At 41.2% G+C, this 14,772-nt stretch overlaps 1 long non-coding RNA gene across 1 annotated transcript; it reads right to left on the reverse strand.

The window, feature by feature from the left end:
• Positions 1-858: 858 nt before the first annotated feature.
• LOC118419802 lies at positions 859-2,853 on the reverse strand. Its single transcript, XR_004831659.1, has 3 exons — positions 2,471-2,853; positions 1,714-1,844; positions 859-898 (listed from the first exon to the last, which is right to left on the reverse strand). It is a non-coding gene; the product is annotated as an uncharacterized LOC118419802 (long non-coding RNA).
• Positions 2,854-14,772: the final 11,919 nt, after the last annotated feature.

Below are 14,772 nucleotides of genomic sequence, written 5' to 3' on the forward strand. Positions count from 1 at the left end.
GGCAGATAATTGAATAGGTTGCAAAAGACTGAAATCCCATGGTACCTTATTTGTCCCTATCTTTTTCATCCAGCTGACATGTCTGCCTGGAGACTACAATAAGCCCTCAGGCAAGAATTTGCAATATATGTACTTTTTTTTATAAAAAGTTGTATCACATACTCTGTGCAATATCTTAACTATGCTGTCACTGTTAACAAATGTATGAATCAAAATGTTCCACTATATAATCAGAAACTCAAGACGAATGAAAGAAACAGTAACATGACGATAAAAACTGCAATGCATAAATGACATATGACATTCAGTGGGGCCTGTATTGTTTTACACTTTGCCAACATGATCCTATCAGCATCATGTAATGCTGCATGTTTATCCAAGCAATAATTCATCATTACCTTAACTTCACAGATTGGGGAATTCATAACCTATCATTTCTATATTAATAACAGATTAAAAACAAGCCTATAGTGATCTGGCTAAGAAATTCTTTTTCTTTAGAGAAGGGTGAGGGGCAGATGCAAGTGAGGGTTCAAAATACCACCAGTATATGCAGGTACAAATGGAATTATCAAATGTGACCTGTGTAGGTACAATATAATACTGACAAATATGTAAAATGTATCACAAATCATAATCACATGGTTCATACAATCGCACAACACTGAAACACAACTTTCATAAGCTATGAAGGTCTTAGTCAGTTAGCAGCCCTTAGGCCAACAGCGATCAGATATAAGAACAAAATTGTTGTCGATACAAATATTTAAATACAGGTAAGTAAACTTATAACATCCTCTCCAAATTCTCATCTATATTCTAGTCCTCTGCTGCAAAGCACTCCGTGTAGTGTCCACACCAGCAGGAGTTTGGAGTCCTTTGTGTGATGAGCCAGTTCCTACATGATAAAACAAAAGTATCACAGAATATCAACCTATGTCATAGTATGTGTGAAAATCGAGCCTACCTAAATTTGCGTCTGAAGGGACTACCCATGTGTACTGAAGATTGACAAATATAGAATACAACACAGTGTATTCTGCATCAGCCTACTAGTAGGTACCAGCCAGACAGTGGGTCGAGTGATCCGACCCATGGGAAGGCTGGGACTGAGGGTGATACCGAATTCATTGTGTTGTATTTTACTTTTATGTCATACCTGGGCCGCAATAATGGTTGATACGGGTGTTCTGGACCGGGTGATAAAAAGCTGCATCACACGGGCTTTGAACTTTTATCACACAGGCTTCAGTCAAACACTTACGCACTCTTCCCACACCTAGAGCGGCACAGTTTAAAATTCGAACATCTGATTCGGACGTTAGAATTGCTGCTGTAACTGTTTTTGTTCGAGGACACCAAAGTTTTTATAACTTCTGGCACGTTTCGCATCGAAACTTGTGTTTTTTCAGGTAGGTATGTCATAAACAAAATAAAACATGGTGTATTCTGCATCACCCTCGGTCTCAGCCCTCCCGCGGTCGGGCTGGTACTTTGGGTGATATGGAATACACCGTGTCAATTCGAGAAAACTTCCAAGAAAAGAACTCCGCTCTATTCAATTGATGGAAGCCTGTGTAATACAAATAAAAAGCCTGAGTGATACAGAAAAGTACCATCCGGTCCAGAACACCTGTATCGAATGTTATCAGGTATGAAGTGTGCCAATGATGATATTGAGCATGCAGGACTCACTGTAGTCTCGAGTCTTACCTATGGAGTGTGTAGCAGCATTGAAGTAGTCAGCAGCTAAACTTCTGGCTGATGCTTGCTTTACTCAGGACTGGCTATCCACCCTCACAACTTGTGCTGCATGTCTGAAGGAGGTATCTACTGCAGCTGTACTGGAGGCATATAAAAAGGGAAACGATGACACAAATGACAAAATCAGATCCGGTCAACCCAGAATGTAATACATAAACACCGTAACTTAAATCCATACCTGAAATATAATATAAAATGTATTAAACAAATATTAAATTAGTGACCAAATAGCTGTCAGTTACTGAACAGTGTTCAAATTATTAAAGGTTAGCCCTTGATAAAAATAATAGTCACGACGAGTTTGACAGCCTTGGCTGTCTGTGATGCCAGCCATTTGAACGAATAAATGAACGAAAATTAAATATATAAATATGTATATAAATTATAATAATAACCACCAGGTGCCAGTCAGTAGGTACCCAAATTATGAGTAATGAGGCAGTTTTAACGTGGTCGTATATCAAAGCACAATTATTCACCCCTCAAGTGCTGTTTTGCAGCATATTTTCATAAAACCTAATACGAAACGCCTGTTGTCCAAAAAAAATTATTAGGCATTTTCCTAATGGGGGAGGGGGGCAGGCTAGCTGGAGACAAATTTGCGTTTCTGATGATCACATGTCAAAAACATTAGACAAGTGGGAAAAACGAACCTACATTTTGCTTTAAAATAAAACAGCACAGTCTAATAATATTCTCTACTCACCGAAGTACACGTTGGTAATCCTGTTAGGGGTGCGCCGCCCAGGGTGGGAGGGGGGCGGCCGCCAAACGTACATCCAAAAACATCAGTCACGATCATTTTCCGTCCGTTTAAGCTTACACCATATTCCCCCAACACTCACAAGCCTCTCCCAAATTGCTGGCCGACCATAGCAGACTCCTTGTGCCATTTTTAGCGTAGAAAGCGATACGTAAAACCTCGTAGTCATGTCCGATCTCATTTCTGTAACGACTTTTTTCTAATCGTCCCGCCCGCATAGTGCGCATGCGTATCCGACGGTCCAATCAGATCGTAGTATCTCTGTGGCCTTTAGGATGTTGACCCCATGGTCGGAAGTTGACCTTTTAGCATCCAATACAGCAAGAGTACCTGGGACATTTGTGAAACCAAAAAGCTCCTTGGTGAAACAACGTAAAAGCTTATAAGACTTTCCTTTCTTGGTTAGATTCAAGTTTTCTTTACAGCAAAGATTGACCTTTTATCTCTTTAATTTTTTCACTGTAGATTTAGAGTGTGTGTCAAGCTGTGACCTTTGTTATTCATCACAAACTGTGTAGTATAATACATAAGATCTGTTATTGTGAACTGTCTTGAGTCTTAACTGAAGCATTTTTCTTTATAAATATAAAACGGGCCCACTATGTAATTCTAGGTATGGTAAACAATCATAGTTAAATACCTCTTATACTCGTTCATAAATAAAACTAGAACAACAATAACTTTATTACGCCTACAATTTCACTCAGGGCCTAAAAAGCTAGTTGACTGGTAATGATAACTCTGTTCGACTTTTATGCTCTGACCTCTGTCCCCAATACTATTATCTCAGGGGATGTTCTGTACACTTATCTCAGGGCGGTGGGGTGTTCTGTACCCTTCAGGTACCCCCGCCCTGATATAACCATTATCTCAGGGCGGTGAGGTGTTCTATACACTTCGGGTACCCCCGCTCTGAGATAACCGTTATCTCAGGGGGGGTGGGGTGTTCTGTACACTGTGGGTACCCCCGCCCTGAGATAACTCTTATCTCGGGGCTGTGGGGTGTTCTGTACCCTTCGGGTACCCCCGGCCTGAGATAAGGGTTATCTCAGGGTGGTGGGGTGTTCTGTACACTGCGGGTACCACCGCCCTGAGATAACTCTTATCTCGGGGCTGTGGGGTGTTCTGTACCCTTCGGGTACCCCCGGCCTGAGATAAGGGTTATCTCAGGGTGGTGGGGTGTTCTGTACACTGCGGGTACCACCGCCCTGAGAAAAGGATTATCTCTTCGGGTACCCCCGGCTTGAGATAAGGGTTACCTCAGGGCGGTGGGGTGTTCTCTACCCTTCGTGTACCCCCACCCTGAGCCTTATACCAGGGTACATCCTGACAATGTAATACATGTACCCCTGTATAACGCCTTATATCAGGGTCCATCCTGACAATGTAATACATGTACCCCTGTATAAGGCCTTATTTCAGGGTCCATCCTGACAATGTAATACATGTATCCTGTATAACGCCTTATATCAGGGTCCATCCTGACAATGTAATACATGTACCCCTGTATAAGGCCTTATTTCAGGGTCCATGCTGACAATGTAATACATGTACCCCTGTATAACGCCTTATATCAGGGTCCATCCTGACAATGTAATACATGTACCCCTGTATAACGCCTTATATCAGGGTACATCCTGACAATGTAATACATGTACCCCTGTATAAGGCCTTATTTCAGGGTCCATCCTGACAATGTAATACATGTACCCCTGTATAACGCCTTATATCAGGGTCCATCCTGACAATGTAATACATGTACCCCTGTATAAGGCCTTATTTCAGGGTCCATCCTGACAATGTAATACATGTACCCCTGTATAAGGCCTTATATCAGGGTCCATCCTGACAATGTAATACATGTACCCCTGTACAAATGTATAAGGCCTTATATCAGGGTCCATCCTGACAATGTTATACATGTACCCCTGTATAATATCAGGGTCCATCCTGACAATGTAATACATGTACCCCTGTATAACGCCTTATATCAGGGTCCATCCTGACAATGTAATACATGTACCCCTGTATAACGCCTTATATCAGGGTCCATCCTGACAATGTAATACATGTACCCCTGTATAAGGCCTTATTTCAGGGTCCATCCTGACAATGTAATACATGTACCCCTGTATAACGCCTTATATCAGGGTCCATCCTGACAATGTTATACATGTACCCCTGTATAAGGCCTTATATCAGGGTCCATCCTGACAATGTAATACATGTACCCCTGTATAAGGCCTTATACCAGGGTCCATCCTGACAATGTAATACATGTACCCCTGTATAACGCCTTATATCAGGGTCCATCCTGACAATGTAATACATGTACCCCTGTATAACGCCTTATATCAGGGTCCATCCTGACAATGTAATACATGTTCCTCTGTATAATGCCTTATATCAGGGTCCATCCTGACAATGTAATACATGTACCCCTGTATAACGCCTTATATCAGGGTCCATCCTGACAATGTAATACATGTACCCATGTATAACGCCTTATATCAGGGTCCATCCTGACAATGTAATACATGTACCCCTGTATAACGCCTTATATCAGGGTCCATCCTGACAATATAACGCCTTATTCAGGGGTCCCTTATATCAGGGTCCATCCTGACAATGTAATACATGCACCCCTGTATAACGCCTTATATCAGGGTCCATCCTGACAATGTAATACATGTACCCCTGTATAACGCCTTATATCAGGGTCCATCCTGACAATGTAATACATGTACCCCTGTATAAGGCCTTATTTCAGGGTCCATCCTGACAATGTAATACATGTACCCCTGTATAATGCCTTATTTCAGGGTCCATCCTGACAATGTAATACATGTACCCCTGTTTAAGGCCTTATACCAGGGTGCTTTACCAGCATTTACCCGTATTTATCCAAATTTACCGGGTAAATATGTGCTAAATGTGGGTAAATATTGTAGATCACATTTACCGGGTATTTACACATCAATGGTAAGTTTGGTAAATCCGATATTTCATGCAGTGATGAGAATATTCTATCATAGCATTTTTTTCAATGTATCTCTTGTTCCAGACATGCTATGGTCTTGATATTTTGGTGGTAGATAGCTTTTGGTGTCATGAAAAAGTGGGGCAAGTTTCAGCCCCCTAGCATTTAATTGTGGAACTGCATGGGTGTTTTTGTCAAGACACTCCAAAGAGGATAACTGCAGAAAGAAACGATGGATTGCCTGCATTTCAGGCATGCGGGTAGCTTAGGCAAAGATGTTCATAATGATATACATGTTATGCAAATGAGGACTTAATTTGCATAATTAATGAGGAAATTGTATAGTTCCATTGTTTTCAATAACTGGACCTCAATACATGTAACACATGTTAATTACGATAGGTGCAATATAAGCAGATACCAAATATGGTAATGAGGAACTTATTTGCATAATTTATGTAAAAATTGCAAAACCGCTTTATGATTAATAATGGGAATTTTATAACTGTGACATGTGTACGTTAGTCAATGATGAACAACACCATGCATAAATTATGTTAATGTGTTAGTCAATTGCATGAAAGTTACGAAAGCTCTAAATTTTCATGGAGGTATGAGGTCGCCGAACTCTAGTTGTGAATAATTCCAAACTCTGCGGGAAAGATGGCGAAGTGTTGCTACTGAAATCAGAATGTTTTAATGATATGTCAGTGTAGCTTAACTAGTAGCAGTCTCAAAATAGCTCATGGTTTCAATTAGTCGGTAACTGGGGGCCCCCGGTTCAATCATGGAAAGTTATCTCGGTTGCCGGGCTTAACCCTTTTTTCGGAAGGGACGTGAAATGAGGGTTCCGTGTTCGCGGTATCGGTACCTGGAGAATCGCTAGCTAACTCCTTCCTGAAAATAATACGTATTTGTGGAGAGGACAAAAGAGACTCAGGAGCTATATAATACGGCTGGGTACCAGGCTAGTAAGATACGCCAAAAAGTAGTAACTCAAGCAACTGGATATGGTTTTGGAAACGGTCAGACGTTTCGGATAGAATCCACTATCCTTCGTCAGTGACACTGAAGTGATCTGGAAGAAACAGGTCTTTTATACTCTACCTAGGCTAGTAAGAATATTTCTTGCTACTGAAACAGCTGGAAAACTTGCTTCCCTATGTGCCACAAGGCACTGCAAGGGTTCGAACTAACAACTGTTTTGATGGCACATCACCATAGGGTAACACAAAGCGCACTGTGGTTCGTGACAATCATTCCCCCTGAAGACGCGGCATCAAAAGGTTGTGACGTACGTACAAGCCGATAACCCTCCCACTCACGCCATTAACTCTCCCACTCACACAGGTGATTACAGACGGTAGATTCCACATAATACATCATATAAGGACCAGCCAGTGGTCTACTAGAGGACACACTGTCAAGATAGATTATTCACAGCACTCCAAGCATATATTATATAATAGCAATGGTAACGTCTAGAAAGTTAACTTTACCATTACGGTACTGAAAACACTGTATCGCTAAGATAGTAGGTTTTTTTCCTTTTTTTACTTTAGATATCGATTGAAGTAATCATATAGTAAGTATATCATAATAAGTATAATCATAAGTGAGTCATATTAATGGCATAGACAAGGGTATCGGTAAGTAAATTGATAAAATGGACAAAAAATACAATGTTTATTACGCATTTCTACAATTCAAAGTTTGTAAGAAAAATGTGCCTGACAACTTGAAATCTTTATCACTTAGATTGAAAATTGTATGTCCCTTGCGAGTTGTTGGCCCAAGAAAGGCTAGAGTCGACAGGTTTTGCTATAATCGGTCTGGTAACCGAAAACATAACAAAGCCTACCTAGGAATTTAGAGGTTATTTTGGAAATCTCTACAGTGGCACGTTCAAAGTGTCGATAGAACAGTCCTCTAAGTTTGACTTTGTTTTGATGTGAAAGCAACCCATCATCAAAAGACTACGGCGTCGGGCCAAAATACATAAAGACTCATTTTGAAACCGGGGCCCGGCCAGGTAGCTTTCGGGAACGAAAATTATGATATAAAAGACAACAAACTATACAGGAAGTAAAGAGAATAGTCGTAGGCATTATTTGTGTGATCACTTTACGTAATACATGTCTATTTTCGTTTTGACGAACAGCCAGGCCGGGCCCTTAGTTTGGAAATGTGGCGTTAGCCATACCGGAAGCATTGCCGTGAATACCAAATATTCACGGCAATGCATATCGACAACGAGACTGACATTTGTGAAGTCCGCCGCATGCCTGGCTGACTAATCTCGTCACCTCCGTGATAAAAATGCGTTCCTGACCAAAGAAGAAACCATTACGATGAGGTTTAAGATACCCTTTTTCTGGCTACCCTTTTTCTGACTCGCTATATATAGTTAGAGGACCTGTGTGGCACACTGAAATGGGAAGCATGTCATGAAAGGTTACTAAAAGCTTCCAAGATCTTCTTGAAGGTTAGCCAATGGTGTATTGTTCAATCAAAGCAGTCATAATTGGAGGTCGCCGCAGGGGCATAGTAGCCATGCTGTATCTTCTAACCTCTGCCGGTCTGGCTGTACATATAAAGGTCATTTTAGTTTGCATGGGAACCATTGGTTTTCTTTTAGAGATTGCATCTATTCTATAGAGCATGACACGCATCGTAACCTCTGGTAAGAAAGCCCGTCTGAAAGGCTTATTTGGTGGAAAAGATCTAGAAGGCTGTTAGTTCCAGAACACAGGTCTGAGGCCAAGGTCGCTTATAGTCATTCATCAAGAAATTGTGATAAAAGAGTCGGCAGTGGAGAACTTTTCAATGAGTTTGTCCAGATGGTGTTTTTGTGCCTGTGAAGCCAAGTCAAGTGCGGTGGAGAAATAGGAATTGAATTTCACGGGTCGTTCCCTCGCGCTCATTGAGTTACGTGCCTTCATGACTTCATTTCATGAATGGTTAACGGTAGTGGATTCGTGGTTGTATAGCTTTGTAGGTCAGTTTGTAATAAAGTTTACTGTATATTTTACAGTGATGAGTGGGTTGTGATGCCGTTATGTAACCGCTGAATCGGTTCAAAGTTAAATGCGTCTGTCCTTCGGAATCGTACGTGGCGATCACTCTAAGGGATCTGTATTCTGTATCTGTATCGCCCTTCGTCATATCACATCAGCTCCACAGGCACGTGGTAGGCAGCAGCTGCTTATATCACACTACACCAACCTTTGCACTTCTCGCTACAGGCCTTTTTAAAGTTTTCCTATGGGGGGCATCATACAACTATTACATTCGCTAGGAAGGTTAGTATGTTTTTGAAAGGGTTGTATGTTTATATGTATATATGCATGTTTGTATGACAAACAGCATGAGTAAGGAAGCTGTTGATGGATGGAACTTGGTATGAGGCTAAACTACTATGTTTGTCCTATCGAAGAAATGATTAGATTTTGACCCCCTGGCGACTTTCTTTGGTTCTTCAGCAGAAAGCTCAATTTTCCATACAAGTTATGGTCATGATTTTAGGTCTTGTGCTTGGGAAGAAGTGAAAATGTTTGGACCGTTTAGCAGATTTCCTCTGAAATTGGAGGAAACGCCTCTGTTGCAGACTTTGACACATATGTAGTATACAAGGCAGTGTAGAAATTGCAAACCAAGCGTAGCCAATTTCTTTTGGGAGAGACGTCACATTGCCGATTGTGTTATGATGGTGAACCAAGAACCCTTATCGATGCCGACTCCAGTGTTGAAAACGTTAATATTTTTGGAATGTTCCAAAAGTGGTGTTGTTTGTCATGGTGCCTTGATATATACATTTACGCATACGTGAAACCCAAAGTAGAGTATTCATGAGCATTATTTGTGTCGTAGTCAGAATTAACGTGCCTCAAATGGAGCGAGAAATGGGCTTAATTGCTTCTAGTCATGTGCACATAAGGGGCATAACGACGCAGAACTAAATAGATAGATTGCCTATTTCCCGTACAAACGTACCATAATGAAGTAAAGATTTACACATAAACGACAACCGTCATGGTGATAGATCAAGTAATGTGCAGGTACGTATACAGGGAATGGTGGCCAGAGCCTCTCAAAGAATTCGACTAAGATTTAATCCCAATGGCGCCGTTGCTCATCTGGGGTGTAGCTCCGGCCTGGCTCCGAAGCCACAAATTTGTCTCGGTGGACTGCCCGATACAGGGTGGTAACACTCGTTTTCCCCATGAATAGGTCACGGCGTCTATTTGTTACCGGGTCCCGGGTTAATTTTAAATCCCCGTAGCCGCAGTACGTCCCACGGGGTCACGCACCAAATTGCCCCAAACAGCCCCTTGAACTGCCGGACAGGGCCGCCGTTCCAATTGGACCTAATCCTGATCATCTAAGGCCTAATTATCTTTGCAAAGATAGTTCTGTTTTAGTATCGTTTGTCTGTGTCAGTATATCCAGCATAACTAGAGCAGTACGTTGTGAATGGATTCCTGTGGCATTTGGTAGATGGGTAGGAAATGGGAAAACAAATCCTCCTAGCGGCTCTCTTTTGTACTGCAGCAGAATCTCTGGTTTTGATATCCTGCCCACTCTATGGTCGCGACTTTCTAGCTATAGCACGGACAGCCTTAAAACTAAATGGGCCAATTTTGTTTCAGACATTAAAAGAGAATAAGCCAAGAAGGAAATGATGGATCACCATTATTATTTTGTGTGTGGATAGTAAGTTAAGTGATGAAGAACATAATTAAATGCTCATTTATGCCACCTACGCTCTGTAGGAACGTCCCAGCGGCGTGATCAGTTTTAGATGTAAGACAGAAGAAATACAGCGGAAGCTTCGAAGGCGAGACAGACATTTTCTTAATTGAAAACACGAGGAACACAAAGGAACGGAGACGTACTTAACTTAACAAAACCTAAGTATGTTGACGCCACTACTTTACATATGGAATGCGAAGACATCTATCAATAAAAAGGAGACCCCAAAACAAGAACATAATCATATACATTACTTACAGCAATTTATCATCGAAGAAATTACATGTCGAGGTAAGTTATGGCGCGCCTTGAAAAGGAACGCTTGACGCAATTGCCTTCATGAAATCAGTTTGTGAAGTTATATTGATGCTGGCCTTGTGAAATGTTACGAATAAATTGAATTCTAAACTTGAGTAAGGCGTCCTGGGTACCCATGTCAAGGCCTTTGCGCTACTTTTAGTCTGCAATGCATTTGAAATCATTCTCACGAGAACCACTGTCGACTGATTTAAGTCTCATCTTCCAACTTGTACGCTTGCAACGTGACCGATATTTTAAATTGCGCTGACACAACGTGCATGTGTCAAACGTACGTCATACGCGTTATCTGGTGCAATAACGTCATTTTGAAAGGTTTGCTCAAACAGAATAAACCCTCAAAGGTACTGAATCGAATCACGCACGAGTGGTTTCGACACGGTGCACGGTGACATATTGATGGTGCATCTAGTATGCATGTTATACAGAACGAGAGAGTACACGTTGTTGTATCTTGGGATTTACATAAAATCCTTTTCCCCTTAGATGACTGTAACACTAGCTTCAAAATCGTGAGCCACGTTCTTAAATACACACGTGCCGTTGCACCACATGTAAAGCATGTAACCAGAGATTGAAAGCCAGGAAACAAAATGAAGTCTGCCAGCTTTTATATATCTATATCAGAGATTCTGTATCTGTATCTGTATCTATATAGCCGGTATAACCGCCGTTCGGCGTAACACACCAGCTTCGCAGGCGCGCGGCGCGGCAGCAGCTGGTTATATTACACCGAACGACCCGTCACACCTAGTTTTTGCACATCTATCTGCAAGCGTTCTTTAAAACTATCAAGAGAAGATGCCCTAACTACTGTACTTGGTGATAAAAAAGTCCACTCTGCGATAGCTCTGGGAAAATACGAATTTTTGAACACATCAATTCTAGGTCGGTAACTCTGGTATTTGAAGGTACGACTGTTTCTTGTTCTTTTTTGAGCTGGAATTAGATACTTATCAGTTGGTACGTCCACCAGTTTATTGGTCATTTTGTACATCATGGAAAGTCTGGACATTTTCCTTCTGTCTTCAAGTGACATCCACTGCAAATCTGTTTTAACGATGGTTAGATCCACTTTCCAGTAGACATACCTACATTGGATTGCTTTAACCCATTATTTCATATCTAGAATGATGGGAAAGTATGTATGATTTAAAAGACAACAAAAGACACAAATAAAGTCCGTTCTTTATCTATGCGATTCTTTGAGCGATGGTTATCACATCTTTGGTTGCCGTAAGGTCACTTGGCGGTTGTAGCCTCTGGTTGAAACAGGGCGTACTAGAGCAAGTTTCTGTGGAGAGTGCATGAGCCTGAACTAATGAGAATGGCTATTTTTGACCAAGGACGCCACGTAAAAGCACCTTTTCAGCATCCTACAAGATGCTCTTACCATATGCCCTATCATGTGATGATGGATGTTAAAAGGTTAAATATCCTTTCTATGTATAAAAAGGTAGGCACCTATGTGCATGAATGTCATCTAATGGCATTTTTGACAGATGGTTACATAGCTTGAAGAAAACATCAGAGGGTGACAAATGTACCCAGTACAGGAAGTAAGATTGAAGCCGGCGGAACCAAAGCCTCTTCCCATTAACTATACAAACTATCATGCCCACCACATGTACGAATGGGATGGCAAGCACAAATCCTTCAAGCTTGCAAGCACATTTCCCCAGTCCATAAGGACGTTACACCTGACAACTCAAATCTTTTACCATTTGTAAAGGCTATCAAATGCGCCATACAAACACAGTGGATGTCCTACTGAAATCCTTCAAAGAATACCTACACGAGTCTCTTGATTCTTCTCCGTACAATAAAATGCACGACGTGTATACTCTTGTGAACATTCCGATTGTGTTATTGCAAGTAGAGGCTCACAGTTTTCTGAAAACTATTCAGGCATTTCGTGGAAATAGAGAACCAGACAAAGCTCTGTCCGTTTGGAGCGGAAACTATAAAACATACTTCCTCTAAGCGGATACTATAAAACATACTTCCCCTTTGTCGGGATATGGTACTGAAGTCCCAAACGGAATATGCTGACAGGTATTGGGATCTCCGGAGGACTAAGGAAATATTTCTCCGTTGATAATGCACGCTATCAAATGCAACACATTCACGCCCTGGGGACATTTTTACTCAAGGCTTTTGAAGAACATAAAACTAACGTGTTTTGATGATCTACCTGTACGTTCATATAGTAAACAAGTTTTAGAAAGATGACTTAAACAGTCGCTCGGTTTGCTGTAATAAGCTACATACACCACATAAAACCCAGTTACATAGTCGCATCGAGTCTAGATAATTGACGGTCTGGCCTTGGCAGAGAAACTAATTCAACGATTGGTTTTAAAGAGAATAGTTTCATATCACATCATTACCAATGCGATGCCTGAGATACTTTAGACATATACGAACTTTATATTTTCCAATTCACTTAACTTTTCTTTCTTCGACAGTAAGCAGATCTTATTTTCGACTGGTTTATCATGGATATATTTTGAACTGCACAATTCTTCCTACTACGCATTCACGTTCTACACAAAGCTAAGAAAAGGTTTCCACTTTGTAGACGTGACCTCTTAAACCAGCTGTCAGCCAATCAGAGATTTGCTTGAATGTGTTATTTAGGTAAAGCCACTTCTCTTATTGGCTGATAGCTTGTTAAAGGCCACGCCCACAAAATGGAAACCTTAGCTCGGTTTAACAGAGCCTCCCCAAGGTATACTTAGGGGTGGGTGCCGGTACAGAAAATTCAGGTCCAGGTCCGTTTCAGGTCCACAGGATCAGGTCTAGGTCTGGACCTGAACCTGGGCCTGATTCAGTATTTGAAACCATATGAATGAACGATAATCAAAACAATGGTCCATTTCAAAGTACAAAGAAATCTGTTTTGTGTATTCGACTCTTACTGGCGTTCTAAAATCCTACAGGGCTATCTTCCCCTGTACGATTGGCAGTAAAACTTGGTACATGGTAGAAATGACTGTAGGCTCTACTCTACTTCGCTCTTGTTATTTTCTTCAAAGGTAAGCCCTAAAACAAGTGAATTTCTTATCATATAACCTGTTATGTTTCCAATAGGTCCAACATCCGGTGCACCGAAATTTCAGGTCCGGTTCTTCTGGACCGGTCCAATAAGAAAAGCGGTTTTGTACCGGTACACTGTACCGATACCCAGCCCTAGGTATAATGCATAGGCCGGCGGCAAGTTTCTGTATAGGAGAATGACTATTCCATGCGTGTGCTAAGCCATATGACAATAATTCAAACATCAACTTAACCGTGTGTGTTTGGTACGCCACACATGTCTGCTTCATAGTGAAACTTGCCGAAAACGCGAGCTCAATCGTTGTTCGTTATTTGCTTGGCAGCGCTCAGCATGGAGAGCATCTATGGAGTAGCATATAATCTACACCCGGCATCTATAGTGTAGCATATCGGAGAGCATCTGTGGTATAGCATATGATACATTATCATATAAATTATGTCATGATCACAAAGCCTGTGGGAAGCTGACCAGCAACATTGTCTCCACTTTCGAAACTGAGAGGATAGCTGCTGTAGAAGTGAAGAGAAAGGCAAGGAAGGCCCGCCCCAAGCCAGTAGACATGCCATACTCCTTGGAATGACTGTCCATCAATCTACATTTACGATACTAGACAATAACTCTGCAAGAGAGAAACGCTGATATGGCTGTTGAGTAACAAAACTCAATGTGAAGGCTTTTAACTTGCTGATGTCCGCAATGCATATGGTGATGTTAGCTTGATGATAAACGCGCATTTATATTGGCTATAAACAAAACCCATATAACGGCAGATCTTATTACATGACCGATGTATCGTTCTGTCCTTGACGTAACAAATGTTTCCACTTTAAACGCCGTGACTGCCACGGTCTATCGGTCATTCATACAAATTGAGATCAGAAACATTCATCAGGCAAAAAAGGGGATTTCCTTTAGAATTCATTGTAAAACGCATACATAACGATTACACGTATTTGAGTCATTTTTCTTAAAGTGGCCTATAAGCTTGATGGTTGAAACCATAAATTTGCGGAATAACTCGATCTTTGGAGATACACATGAGACCTTCTTTACTGATACAAATCCTCAATAATTTAAGATAAATTTGAAGACAGTATTATGGAAAGAAGTTTCCTATAAAACTTTATTGGTGGA

Source organism: Branchiostoma floridae, chromosome 7 (assembly GCF_000003815.2).
Source record: "Branchiostoma floridae strain S238N-H82 chromosome 7, Bfl_VNyyK, whole genome shotgun sequence".
NCBI lineage: Eukaryota > Metazoa > Chordata > Leptocardii > Amphioxiformes > Branchiostomatidae > Branchiostoma > Branchiostoma floridae.